Source organism: Canis lupus, chromosome 17, assembly GCF_011100685.1.
Source record: "Canis lupus familiaris isolate Mischka breed German Shepherd chromosome 17, alternate assembly UU_Cfam_GSD_1.0, whole genome shotgun sequence".
NCBI lineage: Eukaryota > Metazoa > Chordata > Mammalia > Carnivora > Canidae > Canis > Canis lupus.
The window spans coordinates 56281439-56302501 of NC_049238.1; positions in this window are offsets into that span (position 1 = coordinate 56281439).

A 21063-nucleotide genomic window follows, 5' to 3' on the forward strand; every position below is an offset into this window, starting at 1 on the left:
GAAAGAAAGAAGATGTTACTTGACAGATGGTTTATACACAGTGTAATTTCAAAGAAGTCAACACATTGCTATTCCCATTAGCTTCCACACATGTTTAAAACACATATCTGAAAGAAAGATGTTACTCAACAGATGGTTGGTGCGCAGTATAGTTTTTTTTTTTTTCCAAGTATCAGTAAATTTTAATACTTTTGTTTAGGTGGTGCCTACCAGATTTTCCCTCGTAAAATTGCTAATTTTCCCTTTGTAATTTTTTTTTTATTGGTGTTCAATTTACTAACATACAGAATAACACCCAGTGCCCGTCACCCATTCACTCCCACCCCCCGCCCTCCTCCCCTTCTACCACCCCTAGTTCGTTTCCCAGAGTTAGCAGTCTTTACGTTCTGTCTCCCTTTCTGATATTTCCCACACATTTCTTCTCCCTTCCCTTATTTTCCCTTTCACTATTATTTATATTCCCCAAATGAATGAGAACATATAATGTTTGTCCTTCTCCGACTGACTTACTTCACTCAGCATAATACCCTCCAGTTCCATCCACGTTGAAGCAAATGGTGGGTATTTGTCATTTCTAATAGCTGAGTAATATTCCATTGTATACATAAACCACATCTTCTTTATCCATTCATCTTTTGTTGGACACCAAGGCTCCTTCCACAGTTTGGCTATCGTGGCCATTGCTGCTAGAAACATCGGGGTGCAGGTGTCCCGGCGTTTCATTGCATTTGTATCTTTGGGGTAAATCCCCAACAGTGGAATTGCTGGGTCGTAGGGCAGGTATATTTTTAACTGTTAAAAGACCATGAAGATAGATTAAGGGAAATAAACGACAGCCTGAGGAAGAAAAACCTACGTTTAATTGGGGTTCCCGAGGGCGCCGAAAGGGACAGAGGGCCAGAATATGTATTTGAACAAATTCTAGCTGAAAACTTTCCTAATCTGGGAAGGGAAACAGGCATTCAGATCCAGGAAATAGAGAGATCCCCCCCTAAAATCAATAAAAACCGTTCAACACCTCGACATTTAATTGTGAAGCTTGCAAATTCCAAAGATAAAGAGAAGATCCTTAAAGCAGCAAGAGACAAGAAATCCCTGACTTTTATGGGGAGGAGTATTAGGGTAACAGCAGACCTCTCCACAGAGACCTGGCAGGCCAGAAAGGGCTGGCAGGATATATTCAGGGTCCTAAATGAGAAGAACATGCAACCAAGAATACTTTATCCAGCAAGGCTCTCATTCAAAATGGAAGGAGAGATAAAGAGCTTCCAAGACAGGCAGCAACTAAAAGAATATGTGACCTCCAAACCAGCTCTGCAAGAAATTTTAAGGGGGCCTCTTAAAATTCCCCTTTAAGAAGAAGTTCAGTGGAACAGTCCACAAAAACAAAGACTGAATAGATATCATGATGACACTAAACTCATATCTCTCAATAGTAACTCTGAATGTGAACGGGCTTAATGGTGCGCAGTATAGTTTCAGGAGTTAAACATATGACTGTTTTCATGTGCTTCCAAACAAAAGTTTTCATACAATTCTATCTTGATGAAAGAAGATATCTGAAAGACAGATTCTATATAGTTTTGATCACTTAAGAACAGCAATTGTGAATTGGATACCATGCAATTATCCCTGCCCTAACCAAACCCTAACCCTAACCAGTACCATAACCCTAACCCTAAAGCTAATACTCTGGAAAGGTCTCTGAACTGCAGGTTACCAGGAATACACCTCACCCTAACCCTAACCCTAACTGTACATCTGACAAAGTAGATTCCTGAGCACACAATAAGAAAAGCTGAGATGCAGCTTTTTCTCAAGAAGATACGAAACTTTTGAGAATCAATAATATGGAAATGGATGTGAAGGTAAACACAAAAACAGAAGGAACAACTGAATATCTACTTAAAGAGCATTTATAGGCTCAGATCACCTCCTTGCCTTTGCTCAGTAGATGGCTGCCATGACCATTCTCCTGGCAGAAGTCTAGGACTTTCTTTCTAAAGAGGTCTTTGAACTGCATGCTATCAGACACATACCACAATCCTAACCCTTACCCTAACCCTAACTTAAACATAATTATAACCTATAACTCCTACTGTCCAACTCCTAACCTTTACCCTAACACTAACCCTAAACCTAACACTCTTGAAAGGTCTCTGAACTGCAGGATACCAAGCACATATTCTCACCCTGGTCCTAAACCTCACCCTCCTCCTGTCCCTCACTCCTTCCCTCACCCTAACACAAACTCTAACCCTAAATCTGAGGGAAAAAAAGGAAGATGTGGTATGTAATGGAATATTACTCAGCCAAAAAAAGTATAAAATACTGCCATTTCCAAAGATATGGATGAGGCTACAGAGTATTATGGTAAATGTAGTAAGTCAGAGAAAGACAAATACCATATGATGTCACTCGTATATGTAAATTAAGAAACAAAACCAAGGAACAAAAAGAGAGAGAAAAACCATAAAAGAGACTTACTATGGAGAACAAACTAATGATAACCAGAGGGGAGGTGGGTGCAGAAATGGGTCAAATAGGTGATGGGGATTAAGGAGTGCATTTGCGATGAGCACTGGATGTTGTATAGAACTGCTGAATCACTATATTGTACACCTGAAATGAATATTATACTGTATGCTAGCTGGAATTTAAAGAAAATATTTTTTAAAAAGCAGTAGGATATAGAAGAATTGAATAATACAATTAGGAAATTGATATATATATATATATATATATATATATATATAGAGAGAGAGAGAGAGAGAGAGAGAGAGAGAATATTGGAACCAACAACTATAGACTATTTATAAGGATGACATATGCTGGGTCATAATAAACATCTGAACAAACATCAAATGAGTGAAATCATTCAGAGTTCACAATTAAGCTAGAAATTAATAACAAAAATATAACTAGAAAATTGTATACTTAAAAATTAAAAAATAAACTTCAAGACATTGATAAACTAGAGGGAAAATCACAGTAAAAAATTTTAAATGATTTGAACTGAATGCTAATAGCACATATCAAAACTTCTTGGATGTAGCTAAAATTTTACCCAGAATGAAATTATGCGCTGAAAGAAGAAAGGCTAAAAACTATTTTTCTCAGTATTTATCTTAAAAAGTAGAAGACAATAGAAATTAAACCTAAAACAAAAGCAGAAGGAAGAAAATAATAAAGGTATGAAATTCATAAACTGGAAGTATAAATATGCAATAAAAAGAATCAACTGGAGGGGATCCCTGGGTGGCGCAGCGGTTTGGCGCCTGCCTTTGGCCCAGGGCGCGGTCCTGGAGACCCGGGATCGAATCCCACGTCGGGCTCCCGGTGCATGGAGCCTGCTTCTCCCTCTGCCTGTGTCTCTGCCTCTCTCTCTCTCTCACTGTGTGCCTATCATAAATAAATAAAAGTTTAAAAAAAAAAAAAAAAAAAAAGAATCAACTGGACCCTGATGTTTATAGCAGCAATGTCCACAATAGCCAAATTGTGGAAGGAGCCTCGGTGTCCATCAAAAGATGAATGGATAAAGAAGATGTGGTTTATGTATACAATGGAATATTATTCAGCCATTAGAAACGACAAATACTCACCACTTGCTTCGACGTGGATGGAACTGGAGGGTATCATGCTGAGTGAAATAAGTCAATCGGAGAAGGACAAACATTATATGGTCTCATTCATTTGGGCTATATAAAAAATAATGAAAGGGAATAAAGGGGAAAGGAGAAAAAATGAATAGGAAATGTCAGAGAGGGAGACAGAACATGAGAGACTCCTAACTCTGGGAAACGAACTAGGGGTGGTAGAAGGGGAGGTGGGCGGGGGTCCGGGTGACTGGGTGACAGGCACTGAGGGGGACACTTGATGGGATTATATAAAAAAAAAAGAATCAGCTGTCCCCAATGTTTTTTTTTTAAGACTAATAAAGTTAAATTAATTAAAATTTGCGGCAGAGCTGGTCAAGAAAGAAAAGACAGAAGGCAAAGGCTGCCTATAGCAAGAAATTTAAATATTACTGCATATCCTATAGAGGTCGGAAATATAGTAAAAGAGTATTAAGGACAAATTTAGGCCAATAAATTTTAAAATGTAGTTGCAATAGACAGTCTTAGAAGAATAAAACTTATTAGGATAGATGCAAGAAAATCTAGGAAATCTTATATATAATAAAGTAATTTAATCCATACTTTTAAACCTATCCACAGAAAAAACTCCAGACTCAGGTGATTTCAGCAATGAATTCTACTACATTTAAGCACAAAACAACATCAATCATATGTAAATCCCTCCAAAAATTGGAAGAATAAGAAACAATTGCCAACTACTTTTACAAAGTCAGGATAACTTGATACCAAGCCTGGCAAGGATATTACAAATCATTTAAATTACAAAACAATCTCATAAACGTAGACAAAAAATTTAAACATAATATTTATCATTTAAATACAGTTCAAATTTGAATATGGGGTAATACATCATGACTAACCTGGATTTATTCTAGGACTGCAAGGTTGGCTTAACATTTGGAAAGCAATATGTGTAACTTATCATATAAACAAAATAAAGAAAAAATATGATCATAATAGTTGTAGGAAAAATATTTGATAAAATTAAGCATCCAATCATGATTTTTAAGAAATTCAGCAAAGAAAGAAGTGGGAAAAAAAGAAATTCAGCAGAGAAAGAAGTGAACCTCTTTAGTCTAATAATGTATATCTACAAAAAAATCTAGTAAACTACTTTTCAGGGTGAAATGTTAAAAATATTTTCTTCTGACAACAAAGATATACTATTCTATTGTCCTAGCAAGTGTAATATGACAAGACAAAAAAACTATAGACAGGACTTCTATCTATGGAGGAGCAAGGAACTATGCAAATCCTCTCTCAAATAAATAACATAACACTAGACAAAACCGTCAGGAATTTTCATTAAGGGCTCTTGAAATTGACTAAAAGTAATCAACAAACTGAGAAGTGTTCATTCATGAAACACTACTGAACTTTAGGTAAGAACAGTGGAAATATGTATCTTATTTAGTTGGAGCTGCTTGCATTCCCTCTACAGTTTATTTGTCAGGTTAGCTCCCTAGAAAAGGGCTGGTTACAAAACCAGAAGTTTTCTTGTTAGAGAGACCTATCTTCCTTTGGAGGCATTGTGAGTAAAGGTAGCAAATTCAGTAGGTAATAAACAGAGAAATCCTACAGCCTGACCACCCTAATGTCACAGACTCTGCTGGAATTAGTGGCAAACCAGAGGACTAGCCAGAAACACCTAGGTAAAAGCGTGGCTGACTGATACACCATGTACACACCCAGAGGAGACCTAAAAGTTTATGGGTGAAAATAAAACCTGTGGGAGGCTTGAAACCTGCCTTAACTTTGAATGGAACCTACCTACACACAGATCCACTGACAGAAGTTAGAAGACTTAGTGCTAGAGATGTTTGGGTATAAGCTCTGATCAATCACTGGCTGATCACTAAGTTCTCAAGAAAAAGTGATAATCCCTAGGAAGCAAAGCCAAAATTTTAAAATAAAATACAAAAATAAACTCAGCGGAAATATCAGCAACAACACATTGTAGAAGTCATAGATTCTACAGATGAGGCAAATTATAAAAAAATAAATCACCCACACAGGAAAATAACAGCAACAACAATGAAAACAATAGCAGCACAGCAACAATAACACTCAGGGGGGGAAAATGAGAATTCAAAGTTGCTAAATGATCAGTTGTCAACCAGAAATTATGAGACATAGAAAGAAATAGGAAAGCATGAACCATACTTATAAATACTCAATAAAATTGCCTCTGAGTATGTCCAAATGTTGAATTTTAGGAGACAACAATTTCAAAGCAATATTCAAAGACTAAGGAAAGTATTAAAGGAAAATATGTTGACAACTATTCAACAAATAGGGATTATCACTCAAGGATTTACAACTACCCTCAAACAAGTAAATTTTAGAGCTGAAAAGTGCTATATCAAAATAACAATTCACTACAGAGGCTAAACATTAGATTTGAAATGGCAGAACAAAGAATCACCGAACTTGAAAATAGATAAATAGAAATAACCCTGGGTGGCTCAGTTGATTGGGCATCTGCCTTCAGCTCAGGTCATGATCTCAGGGTCCTGGAAAGGAGCCCCACAACAGGCTCTCACTCAGTGGAGAGTCTGTTTCTCCCTCTCCCTTTCTATCAAATAAATAAATAAAATCTTTTTTAAAAAATAGAAATAATCCAACCAGAATAAACATATCTTTTTTATTCTCTCTTTTTACTTAAAGGAACAATTATAAAAAGTCTTAATTATAACACTGTATTGCTGGGTTTATAACATATTTAGATGTAATATACATGCCAATAACAGTGCAAATGGAGGAAGGAGTGGTAAACATAAATATATTTAAATAAAATTGCTAAACTATGCAGCAATTGAGTCATTATTTACCTGAAAATGAATATGATTGGTTAAGAAATGTATTATAATACCAAGAGCAGGCTTTAAGGGAATAACTAAAAAAATTATAATTAGAAAATCAACAGAGAAATTAAAATCATACACTAAAAATATTTGTTAAACATCCTCCAAAAAGCAATGAAGGATGAAAAAGAGGACAAAAAAGGTCACAAGACATATAAAAAACAAATAACATAAAATGGTAGACAAAAATCCAAGCACAAGAACAACTACATTAAATGAGTATGGAGTAATCACATTGATCAAAGGTAGAGACTGTCAAACTGAATTTAAAAAGCAAGATTCAACTATGTGCTATTTACTAGAGGCAAATTTTAGATTCAAGACAGAATAGCTTTAAAGGAAAAATATGGAAATATATATACCATGCAAAGAATTAGCCATGAGAGGGCTGGATCGCTAGTCTAGTATCAGGCAAAATAGACATGAAGACAAGAAATATTACTAGAGACAAAGAGAAATATTTCATAGTGATAAAGAGATCAACAAGTTGGAAAAACATAACAATTATAAATGTGTACATAACTAATCAGAGTTATTTACATAAAGTGAAAATTGACAGAACTGAAAGGAAAAATAGACAACTCAACAATTAAAATTGGAAATTATTGATGGAACAACAAGAATGAAAATAAGCAAGGGTATAGAAGACATACACAACACTATAAAATAATGACTTAATTGACATTTACATAAGATATCAGACAACTACAGCAGAATCCTCATTCTTTTCACATGTACATGAAACATTCTCCAAGATAAACTACATGCAATAGCATAAAATAAGTCTCAATAAATGTAAAAGGAAATCATTCTAAGTATGTTCTCAACCACAATGGAATTTGATAAAAATCAGTAACAGAAATGAATAAAAAATGCCCTAAGTATTTGGAAATTAAACAACATATTTCTAAATAACCCAAGGGTGAAAAAGAAATCACAGAAATTAGAAAATATTTTGCACTGAATTGAAACAAAATTGCAACATATCAAAATGTATGAGATACAGCTAAAGCAATGCTTAGAGAGAAATCTGTAGCTGTAAACATCTTATTTTTTATTTCAACAATTAATTTTGTTTTGTTATTTAAATTCAATTTAATTAACATATAGTGTATTATTAGTTTCAGAGGTAGAATTTAGCGATTCATCAGTTGCATATAGCACCCAGTGCTCATTCTATCAAGTGCCCTCCTTAATGCCCATCACCCAGTTACTCCATCCTCCCCCTCAGCCCTCTCCAGCCACTATCTTATTTTTTTTTTACAGATTTTATTTATCTAATTATGAGAGACACAAAGAGAGAGAGAGAGAGAGAGAGAGAGAGAGAGAGAGAGAGAGAGAAGCAGAGACATAGGCAGAGGGAGAAGCAGGCACCTTGCAAGAAGCCTGATGAGGGACTCAATCCCAGATTCCGGGATCAGAACCTGGGCCAAAGGCAGACACTCAACCTGAGCCACCCAGGGGTTTCCAGCCACTGTCTTATTAAAGAAAAAAGATTTCAAATCAGTAAGTGTTCACCTTTAGACTATAGAAAGAGGAGCAAATTAAATCTAAAGCTAGCAGAAGGAAAGAAATAATAAAGATCAGAGGGGATATCAATAAAATACAAAGGAGAAAATAGAAAAAAGTAAATGAAAAAAAGTCATGCTTATAAAAAAGATCTTTAAAAATTCATAAGCATTTAGCTAGACTAACCAAGAGGGGAAAAAAAAGAGAAAACGTAAATTACCAAATTTAGGAATGAAAAAGGGATATCACTCCACACCTACAAAAGTTAAAGGGATTTTTAAGGGACTATCATGGGCAACTTTGTTCCAACAAATAGACCATTTACATGAGAGAAAAAAAATACATGATTACAAAATTTTAATTTAATTTAAATTTAACTTGTAGTAATTTAAAATCTTACCATAATTTAAGGACCAGACTTACACGGCTTCACTAGTTAATTATTTCAAATATTTGAAACAGAAAAAAAAAAAAAAGAATTCTACACAATCTTTTTCAGACAATAGAGGAGGAAGAAACACTTCCAAATTCATTCTTTAAAGCCAACATTATTCTGATATTAAAGCCAAAGATACTACAAATGAAGAAAAGTATACACCAATATTCCTCATAAATATAGATGCACACATCCTTTACAAAATATTAAACTGAATATAACATATAAAAAAAACCCAACATTGCCAAGTGAGATTTATCCCAGTTTTGCAAGGTTGGCACAGAATATGAAAATCAATCAATGAATGATTGAAAATCAATCACCATATTAATAGCATAAAGAACAAATAATACATGATCATATCAATAAACACAGAAAAGCTATCTGAAAAAATTTAATCTTCTATGATAGAAGATCTCAACAAAATAGAAACAAAGAGAATTACCTCAACCAGAAAAAGAAAGGCAACTACAAAAAACCTGGAGTTAGTATTACACTTAATGGTGAATGCCTAAGTCCCTTCCCTTTATGGTCAGGAACAAGACAAGACACCATTTCTATTCAATATTGTATAGGAAGCTTTATTTTATGCAACAAGATAAGAAAAAGAAATAAAAGGCAATCATATTAGGAAGAAGTAAAACTGTCTTTTTTCATAGATTATATGATAGTCTATGCAGCAAATCTGACAGAATCTGCAAAAAAAACAGAATTAACAGGTAAATTTAAGAAGATTACAGGACAGAAAATCAGCATTAAAAATAAACTGAGTTTCTATATGCTATCATTGAATAATTGGAAAATGAAGTTTAAAAAACAATTTCATATATCAAAAAATACTTAGGAATGGTTTTGACAAAAATAGTGCAAAACTTATACACTAAAAACTACAAATCCTTCCTGAAAAAAATTAAGGATCTAAATAAATAGAGAAACACGCTGTATTCATGAATTTGGAAGACTTGATATTATTGTTAAAATGATAATTTTACCTAAATTGATCTATAGTTTCAATGCAATCCCAAAATAAATATTAGCTTTTTTGTTTGTTTGTTTGTTTTTTGTGGAGGCAACAAGCTGATCTCAAGATTTATATGGAAACACTAAGGACCTAGAAGAGCAAAAACACTCTTTAAAGAGAAGACCAAAGTTTGAGGACCCATACTGTTTTCAACACCTATCATAAATCTTCATTAAATAAGAAAGTGGGGTATTAATGAAAGAACAGACAACATGGATCAATGGAACAAAACAGGGTCTAGAAATAGACCCACACATCTATGGCCAACTGATTTCTTACAAAGATGACAAGGAAATTCAGTGAAAAATGAATAGTCTTTTCCACAAATAGAGTGGAATAATTGCATATGTATACGCAAAAAAAATATTGAGCTATGCTTCACAACATGTGCTAAATTACCTCAAAGTGAATCCTAAATCCAAATATAAAACCTAAAACTGCAGAAATTCTAGAACACAGAAGATAAAATTTTGTGACCTTGGGTCAAAGATTTCTTAGCAAAAATTATGCATCATAATTTTTAAAAATGGCTAAAATAAACTTCATCAAATAAAAAAACCTCTTTGAAAGACACTGAGAAAAATAAAAAGATAATTCACAGGATGGGAGAAAATATTTGCAAGATACATATCTGATAAAGATATATAAAGAACTCTGAAAATTCAATAATAAAACATCATTGGGATGCCTGGGTGGCTTGGTGGTTGAGTGCTTTCGGCTCAGCGCATTCTAGGGTCCTGGGATCAAGTCCCACATTGAGTTCCTTGCATGGAGCCTGCTTCTCCTGTCACTGCCTCTCATTCTGCCTTTCTCTGTGGCTCTCATGAAAAAATAAATAAAATATTTAAAATAATAATAATAATAATAAAACATCATTAAAAATGAGCAAAATATTTGAACAGATACCCTGCTAAAAATGAGATACAACTAAAAAAAATGAGATACAACTGGCAAATAAGAAAATGAAGAGATTATCAACATAATTATTTACTAGAAAAATTTGTATTGAAATAACAATTAGATCCTAGTACCTAGTATTTGAATGCTGGTGTGGATATAAGGTGTCTAGAAGTCATACACTGCTAATGGAAATTCAAAATGTTTCAACCATTTTGGAAAATATTTCAGCAGCTGCTTGTAAAATATAAACTACTGTACAACTCATCAATCTCCCCGGTATTTACTCAAGATAAATGAAGATATATATATATATATATATATATATATATATATATATATATATGAAAACCTAAATGTGGGTGTTTAGAGTGGCTTGGCTGACAATTGTCAAAAACTGGAAAAACAAAACGAAACAAAGAAATGTTCATCAGCAGGTGAATGGATAAACAAACTATGGTAAATTCACACAATGAAATACTGCTTAGCATCAAAAATTAATGAATTATGGATATTTTCAGCAACATAGATGAATGTTAAAAACCTTAGGCTAAGTAAAAGAAGCCAGATTTATGTACAGACTATATATTTTATGATTGTATGTATATTAAATTCTTATGAAGGCAAAAAACTATAGAGGTAGAGAATGGCATTACCAGGAAATGGAGACAGGGGTAGGGAACTGACTATGAAAGAAAATAAGTGTACTCTTCAGTGTAATTGGAAAATTCCATATATTGATATCTTTTAAAAAAAATTTATATTTTTATTGATATCTTTTTTATTTTATTTTTTATTATCTGTATTTTTTATTGAAGTTCTTGGTTCCACTCATATGGGGATATCTTTTTAAAAATATTTATTTATTTATTTTAGAGAGAGGTGGGAGGGGCAGAGGAAGAATCTCAAGCAGACTTCGTACTGAGCACAGAGCCTAATGCAAGCCTCAATTTTATGACCTGGAGACCACAACCTCAGCTAAAAGCAAGAGTCTGATGCTCAAGCAACTGCACCACTCAGGAGCCCATCATAGACTGAAATCCTGATAGTGGTGGAGGTTACACAACTGTATGCCTTGTCAAAAACCACAGAAATTTACACAATATAGGGAATTTTATTGTATGCAAATTATACTTAAACTTAAGTTATCTGACAACGGAGTAGAACTGAATAGGGAAATGTATGAAACAAGATTGGCATTTGTTGATCACCATGGAAGATGGATGAAAGGGTACATCATATTCTGCTCTGTCTATATTTATATTTGTTTATACACAAAGGTTTTTAAAAATCTGCAAATACCAAGTTTAGTCTTAAGGAAATATATTTTCATTAATAATAATGATAACCAGGGAAGTATAGTACAAGCCAACTTGCCATAAATAATTGTGGTAAATAAAGAATTACCACTAAGAATTAGGGAAAGATCTAAACTATTGCTGAAGTTTTGAGTTAAATAGTAAGTTCAAGTGTGTTTCATTCTTATTTCCAAAAATTGATATAAAATAGTTCCATGCTTGTAGCAATGATGATAGTGTGCCATGAGCTAAAGCAGACAACAAATCCAATTTTACACTGGGATTTTCAAACATGGGACACCCGGGTGGCTCAAGCGGTTGAGCGTCTGCCTTTGGCTCAGGTTGTGATCCTGGAGTTTCAGGATCGAGTCCCGCATCAGGCTCCCTGCATGGAGCCTGCTTCTCCCTCTCCCTATGTCTCTGCCTCTTTCTGTGTCTCTCATGAATAAATAAATAAAATCTTACAAAAGAGAGAGATTTTCAAACATGTAATATATTTTTCCCCCTTGATCAATGCCTTCTGATCTCATTCAGAGTAAAACCCAAAATTCCTTCAAGGTCCCACATCATTAAGCCTTAGCTAACTTTGATTTTATCTACTGCTTTTTTCATTCTTTTCAACAAGTGATGGCCTCTTTGCTATTCTTCAAATATACCAAGCATGCTTGTTCCCTCTTTGCCACCTTTAGTCTTGCTGCACCCTCTGCCTGGAACTCTCTTACTCTGAATAAGTCAATGGCTTGCTTCCTCACTTCCTTTAGGTCTCTGTTCAAGTGCCCCTTTATGTAAGGACTTCACTGAACACACTACATAAAACAGCACACACATATATAAACACATCATTCTTGCAATGGCACTCATCCTGACTTGTTCAACCTGCATTCTATCAACTACCTACAATTCCGTAACCTGCCATCAGAAATTTACCCCATTGAGCACCATCTTTCTCAACAAAAATAATGACAATAGATAACAATTTTCTATTAAATCTTCTGGTCTAAATGTAGTGGCTTAAGTAGCCTTGACACACACTTCTCTCTGGTTGCATCCCATTCTTATGCATCAATGTACATAGCACTTACTCCATACAAGGCAGTGTGCTGAGTGCTGAAAGATTCCTGAGAAGAGTAAGGTATGAATAAAGCCTTCCAGAGTTTAGAATCCAATATTGTGAGGTGAGATCTTTACATACATAAAGAGAAATAACAGCACTCACAGAACATGTTGGGGAAAAAAGAGTTAAAGATAATTAGAGATTGAGAGTTCAAATGAGGGAAACATCACTGGACTCTTGAAGATACAACTTTCCAGAAGAAATGGGGTTTGGACAGCTTCTGAAGAATGTGGATAATCCACATTCTTAGTTGTATCGTTGAAGACAGCGATACAACTAAGTGACAAATATGAAATGTGCAAGATGTTTGGGAGACATATAGCTGGAATGATGGATTTGGATAAGACTACAGTAGTGAATAAAGTCACAGTGTCAAATTGAGGCTCTGCAAGAAGCAAAAGGTTTACTCTGCTTCAAATGGGCCGAACTGGAGAATGCAGAAACTGACCACACATGTGTCTATGTATGCCTATGTGTTCAATTGTGCATATATATCCATATTAAATACAATATGAAATATCTGATATTTGCTTATTACTTCATCCTTTTACTCTGCTCTTCCTTAAAAAATGTAATGCGAACTTTATGTTTTGCATTCCTTTAAATTTTGTCGGCCTGTTTTATTTTATTGCAGTGTTCTCATTATTTAATAAACAAATATCCATTTACATTTGTTGTTGGGTTATTAACTATTCTCTGCATGGAGAATACAGACATTTACATAGTTGCTGTGCAATTTATTAACTTGTTATACTATGTGAAACACAATTAGGCACTCCTATTCTGAATATTTTGTTTGCTTTGTGTTCTGGAGTAAGAACTAGGGTTTTGTGTATTTGCTTATTTTTCAGATACATTTTTTTAAAATCCCCAATGCTTTTTTTATGAGTTGGAGCCATTAATGAGAGTAAAATCAACACAACTTAGCTATATAAATTCTATGAGTCCTTTCCATCTAGGAGGAAGGTGAAAAAAACTAGGAATTTGGCTTATTCTATGGCTTGTGAGTTAGGAAACGAAGGCTTTGTTGACACAGGAAAGGAAGGGAAGCCCCAAGCCAGGGCAGCCCAGAGGGAAATATCTTGTTGCTTCCTGGGGTCTGGCTTCCTACAGCCGCCAAGTTGTTAACACAAGTGCTGCTGTTCATATCTGCAAGCCCACAGAGTGGTGGGAAGGGGGTGGGGAGGTGGCTGGAAGGTGATCAGGAGTGGAAGGTGGGGCCTGAGTTCTTCTCTAAGTGTTAATGTAGCTAAGTGCTCTCTTGTGTCTTTCCCACCTCATTATACTTCTTGCGAAGAAACTCTTACGAAAGAGTGGAAGCTATGGACCACAGACCACCCCCATCTTTGTGACAAGTGGAAATAAGAGACTGTCCAGCAACCACATGGGAGAAAAGAGGTCTGCATATAGCTACAGACAAGAAGGAATCTGTTCTCAGGGGCCTCAAGCAGTTACTATCACTTACACTGTTTCATTAGCCAAGGCAAAAAAAAAAACAAAAACAAAAACAAAAAAAAAAAAAAACAAAGCTCTCTATCATCAATCTATCATCTATCTATCTATCTATCTATCTATTCAATGGTTCTTTTTGTGTCAATAACTCATCTAATAGTAAAAAGCTTGGTCATGAGATTGGATCTGTCTTAGGAAAAGGAGAGGGTGGAAAGAGATTGCTTAAAATGAAATACCCAGGAGTCTGATGTGAATTTCCTGGGTCATAGCGATGAAGAAAAGCAAACTCAGAGGCATTCGGATTTGGGAGAGTAAAAACATTTTTGATTGTGGAACGGACACTGCTTTTCTAACTTGCATCCTATCATGCACAAAATAAACCATAACAAAAATCCATGTTCTCTTAAAATGACAGGCCACAATTCCTGGCATGATGCCTAACACCTGGCAGGTCCTGAACAAGTGTTAATCTCTTCTTGTCCCTCTCTTATACACTAGTGTGTATAAATACGCCTCCAAAAATAAATACATTTAATACATAAAGTCCAAATTTACACAACTGATATATTAGATGTTTATTATTTATGAAAGTATTTCTTTGTTTTCCTTAGCAGATTGGTTAATGTATTTGAACTATTATTCAGCTTACAACTCTCTGATTTGTACATATCTCAGGGACAAACCAGTCACATAAAATGAGACAGAACTATAGATATGTTTTCCAAATGTGAGTAAATCTAATTTTGATTAGTTGAATCAAATACTAAATTTCCTTGGAGAGCTGGTTATTTGAAAGGGCCCCAAGGTGAATTCTTTTGGTAAAGCATAAACTCTTTCTGAATGGTGAAAAATTTCTGTGAAACTTGATGACAACTTATCTTGGCCAGAAGACGTGCTTGTCAAGTTTCCCAACAGTGAAGTCTAGGTAAAGTTAAGAGAGCAACTACAGGAGGGTAAAGGGAAGAATAAGTTATGGAAGGGAGTGGGCAGATGATCAAGCATGGATTTCTAACCTTGGCTAACAGATGGATGCATGGTTTCCAAGCACAAAATCATACCTGCCTCTATTTTTTTATTTTTCAGATTTTGGCAGTGAGTTTCCCTCATGCATGCACTAGCTACATTTTAAAAATTGAAAATGCAGTATTGACCAAATCTGGAGAGACTTACATATAGAGCTTCACATTACATATAAAGGTAAGATAAATGATACTTAAAACCATGAGAGAAGATAAAGGCATTCAAAGGAGTGTGCAGCTCAGGAAGGAGAGAAGGGACAACAAGCCCCTAAGAAAAACTAATAATTAAGGTACAGCAAAGGAATAGACTATAAAGGATTGGTCTGAAAGGAGGGAAAAAACTAGGAGAGTACAGTATCACAGGAAGCCAATAAGGAGAGCCTTTCAAGGAGAGAGTACCCAGGTTAATTGCAGCAGATAAGTTAAATAAAGTTTTGAGGGTTAGACTTTAGACTTAGCATTCATGAGACCATTAGGAACAGGTGACAGACCAATTTTACTGTGGAAGGAGGACAGACTTGGAAACAGGTGACCCATGCCTCTTGAAACTCAGCTGTCCCAGAGAGGCTGTTGATAATCAAGTAGTGGTTCTCAACATCAAGATTGGAGTACCTTGGAAAACCTGAAGAAAAAATAGTGTGTTGCTGTTTAAGAGAAAAGCAATGTGCTCAGAGATACCAGGTATGGGGATGGCACAGATGCTTTACTCTGGTAAATACAGAAAGAATTATATATTCTTGACTTAATGGCGAATCTCTACTTGCCTCCATAAAAGTTTTATTGTAAGTAAAGTTTATACTTTTCTGAGTAAACAATTCTGAATCTTTGTTATTTTATATGCCAGTGACCTCATGATAATGAGACTACTTGTAGACAATATTTAGTTCTAGTCTCCTCCAACACAATTTCTTTGTCCTTGTCACTTGAGAATTCCTATATCTATATTAATTATATATATGCATTGGTGGTTCATAGATTCACCACTTATTTATTCAAGAAGCATTTACTGAGAGAAAGCACTCTAGGACATCACCAGGATGAATAAGGCTTATATCTTAACAAAGTGTTCGATGAAATGAAATAATAAATAACTACACCTATGATAGAATTAAATATATAATATGCCATAAATATAAGCAAACTGTCAAAAAATGTAATTTGGTTCAATGCAGAGTAGGGGTTGATTCCAAATGTTTCAAGTAAAAAGGTGTGTTAAGGTACTCTTGGCTTTCCCTTCTCTCTTTCACTAGTCATAAATCTTATTTCTCAAATATTTAAATATTTGCAGCTCCTCTTTGAAATTGTTTTCCAAGCTTTTCAAATTCTGTAGAGTCCGATACCTGGCCTCCTATAAATGCAAAAATTAATATATAAGTGTTTCTCAAATTAATGTGACACTATATAGTGTCTATTGGGCATTGGTGTGTCCTGTGATAGTGAATGACATGGACTGTGTTTGAGGTAAGAACACATGATGCTTCTGATGGATGGGCAACAACAGTTTGCCCCTGGCCTCCCGGTCACGCTGGGAGAATTTCCAGACAGCACCTCCAAGAGTGTACGTATCCTGTTTCAGCCTGGAAAGGTATTACCATTAATACAAACATAGGTGACAACCAAAAGGTGATGCAAAACTGTCCAACATGGTTTGGGAAGTCGGGGAAAGTTGATTAACTGTTATTTCCTGATCTATAAATCATCAATTTCTACCCTTTTTATGTGCTATCTATAAAATATTGGCTATGGGCCTTTGATATACAAGGACATTTCATTTTTTACAATGACCTTGTAAATAATAATTCGTATGCTAAATGAAATAGTATCCTGTTATAAGCCAGGCAAAATCAAGTGACTGTTTAACTGCTTTTGTAGTTGAGGAACATGCTAACCATGTGTGCCTATATATCCTAGTAAGCAGTTCATAAAGACTATGTATCCCAGAATATTAATTTGCATTAGTTTGCCAATAAAGTTACTATGTATTTGTAGAAAGATCCTCCTTAGTAATCACCTCAACTTAAGGTGATAATAAAAATCATGTTAACTTTAAAAATAAGGGATTATATATGCAGAACATTTTCAAGTTATAAAAACCTTTGATACTCATTATATCATTTGGTTCACATAATCAGATAGGTATCATTTTTTCCTAGTAAAAGGTGAGGATAGTAAGATTCAGAGATAAGTAAATTTCCTGAGATCAAGAAAAAATTTCTTAAGATCACACCACTCATAAGTGACAGAAATGCAACATTGCAGGCACCATAACTTTCAGTAGTTTTCCATATTGTTGCTGGACATATTTGTCACTAATTTGTCACTCCTACTGAGGACATATTTGTCACTAATGGTGAAATTCATAGAACAGTAACATTGGCATCTCCTAGGAGCTTATTAGAAATGCCGAATCTCAGGCCCCATTCTAGGCTGACTGAATCTGAAGCTGTATTTTTACAAGATTAGTAGATGATTTATATGTACATTCAATGATATAAGGAATGAAATTAATTATTTCAGAATAATTTTTCAGTGAACAATTGAATGAAGTATTCATTTGTTCAGCACATGTTTAGTACCTGTTAAGTAATACTTACTCAGTAGTGACTTGATAAATTTAATTGATAACAGTTGTAAATTTAACAAAATAGGAATTACAAATCATTCAAGAATGGCTCTTTCTATAGTTGTTTGCTTGCTTCATGATTTTGATTGACTTTACAGGTCAAGTCAATAAACTAGTCGATTAAAAAATCAAGTTTTTCCCATTTTCCTAATAAAATTGATGCTAACATAAAACATCATTAAAAAGTTAAAATGCCCTTCTACTACTTCTACTTTTCCTTAGGATTTATATAGGTCTGCCTCACACACTACACTCAAGGCCATTGGACAAAGGTTATTGCTGGCACCCTCCTGAACTCAGCACTGGATTTATCATTAAGCATCAGTTAAGCATTAACTATTCTCAAAAATGGTCAAATGAATTAATGAATGACTAAATGAGTAACTTGGGATGGTTAGAAAATCATTCCAGATATTGTTTGCATAATTCCCCCCATTTACTCAATTAATTAGTTAGCTACATTTCTTGAAAAAAATCTCTTGAATATATTTTCTCTTGACTTCTGTATTTAGGACACAACAAAACAGTCTGCTGATTATTGCTAGTACTGATTATTATTGTTTTTTTTTTGTAAGTAACAATTCATTTTTTAGGACTTTGAAAAGGGAATTAAGAGAGGTAGTTACTCTTAAAGTCTATTAAAAACAGGAAAATATGAAGGAGACATCAAACTAGATATGGAGGTAGACTTCAGAAGTCTGTGGAAAAAAATCAGAATTGGAATACTCTCTCAAAGAGATGCAACTGATTAAGGTCTTAAGCACATTGTTCTTAATTAATAGCAGTGATTTTGGAACACTCTGTATGCTTTTCCTTTCTCTCTTTCTTTCACCCTTTATTCAACATTTTATCTCCCATTCCAGTCATCTATCTTTTTTATTCAGAACTTATATGAATAAATACAGATTTATGACTATATCCTTCTTCTTTTGCTTTAGTTTGTATTAATGTCAAAATATACATTAATTTATCATTACCTAAAGTACAGCATACCTTTAGGTTATAACTAGATAACAACAATGTAGACTAACTTTTTAGATGACCTGGTTATTCTAGAGGTATGGAAGATCACATGGATTGTCATGTACCAACTGACCACCGATCTATGAAGAATATGGTCTGAGTTTTGAATTAACTATCCCATGGGGGATTTTGTTGCAATATACAAGTATGGCCTTATTGTTTTTAGGGGGACCTTTCATTCAGAATAGTCTGACACTTGGAGGCTGACATTCACAATCTTAATGGGCCTTTAGTGATCTCTGCATTAAAAACTATGTAAAAACCCATTTTTCTTCATGCCTGTGAAATTATGAAAACAAGAATGTAAGATTTATTGCTAAAAATATGTAAGTCTTCTCTTGCAATAGGTGTCATGTTGCATTAACAGAGATGCTATACATCTCTAACTAGCTTTTTGTTAGGGTATGTATGATGTTTTGTACTCAATAGACATTGTGAATATTAAACATATTTGGAATTCCATGTGAAAATCCAAGAAAAGACATGAAATGTGTATTCCTTTAAGAGAAGTAGAATCTGATTTCTATCTCTGACACTGGCTTACCATTTGACTTACAGAAAAATCATAAGGTGAGACAGTCATCTAAATAATCGAGTATACATATTTGCATTTTGTGTTCTACTACTTCCAAAAGGATTTAATTGATTTATAGATTGAAATACCAAAAGAATAAGACATAAAAAAGAAAACAGATACTATAGTAACTTTTAAAAAGATCTTTAATGCATTATTGTTTTAAATGATTCCAATATTTGGCCATTACCTCTGAGTCTAAGCTTTTTTGGGAAGAAAAAGAAGTACATCTATAGTGTTTTAAGGCCTCCCACCAAAATTTTCCAAGAAACCTGGGTACATATTTATTTCAAAGGAGTCAATCCTGTTTCCAAATGCTAAGAGACAGAAAGAACTGGATGTCTACCATGTCCAGTTGCCATTGTTTTGCTGCTACCACTTAATCTAATGAGTTTTTATTCATGGCTGTCTCCTTCACTGGTTAGGCAGTGTAACATGCTCAGGACTTATAACGTTATGGCTATGTTTAGCTTACATGCCTGAACCTCACCATTCTTTCTGAAGCAAGTCAGTTGTAGTGGAGCCTTGGAAAGTTTCTAGCTGCATCCACAAATTGGGCCACTAGTAGCTCTCCTCCAAAAACCCTACCTAACATCAGAATTTTCCTTCTCTTCTTATGAATTTATTTTTGGGGTCTTTGATGCATTTTTCTTCCACTGACTTTTAATCAGGTTATTCCTAATAGTAATACTGAATCTCAAAGGAGTCTCTTTTCTTCTATTTCTATTTCTATTTCTTTTTCTCCTTCTTCTTTTTCTTTTAAGATTCTCGATTCTATGTCTTTACTCACTTCCTGTTTAAAACTCAGCATTATGTAGTAAGAGATACTGGGAGAAGCCATTTCTTGAGTCTTTAGAGGATCATTTAAACCATATTCCAAGAAAATAAGTGACTAATAGACATATGTTTCATTTATTTGTATAAAACAAAACTTTATCAGTGCCACCAATCTGCCAGACACTCTTCTATGCTCCCAGGAAACCACAATGAATAAACCCAACTAAGTCCCTGCAAACACAAAGTTACATTGTAGTAAAAAGATGAACAAAAAACAAACATCAGGTATTTAATGAAAGATAATGGTATATATTATAAAAATAAAGCAATGAATTAGAGAATGGGACAGATTATTTTAGATATAGTTGTCACAGGACAATTTAACACTAAGTGAAGTAGGAAGAAAGTCATAGATTCTGAGAGAAGAAAATTATAGGAAAACAGCAATGTGCAAAGTCCTGAGGACAGGATATGTGTGGCAAGCTCAAGGAACAGTGAAAACACCAGCGTGTTTGGAGCAGAGTAGATTGAATAATGGAGAAGTGGTAGATGAGGTCAGAAATATGATCAGGACAAAAAAAAATGTAGCCTTAAAGAGCATGGTAAGAACTCTGGATTGAATTCTATGTGAGCTGGAAGGACTTTGAAAGATTTTGAGCAGGAGACTAACACAATCCAATTTTTGTTTTAGAAGAAAAACCTTGACTATTATGTGAAGAGTAAATAGTGTGAGGCCTGGGGTGGTGGGGTAACAGTGGAAGCAAAGAGAATAATCGGAGTAGTTGAAAAAATATAGCACTGATAATTTGCCATTGGAT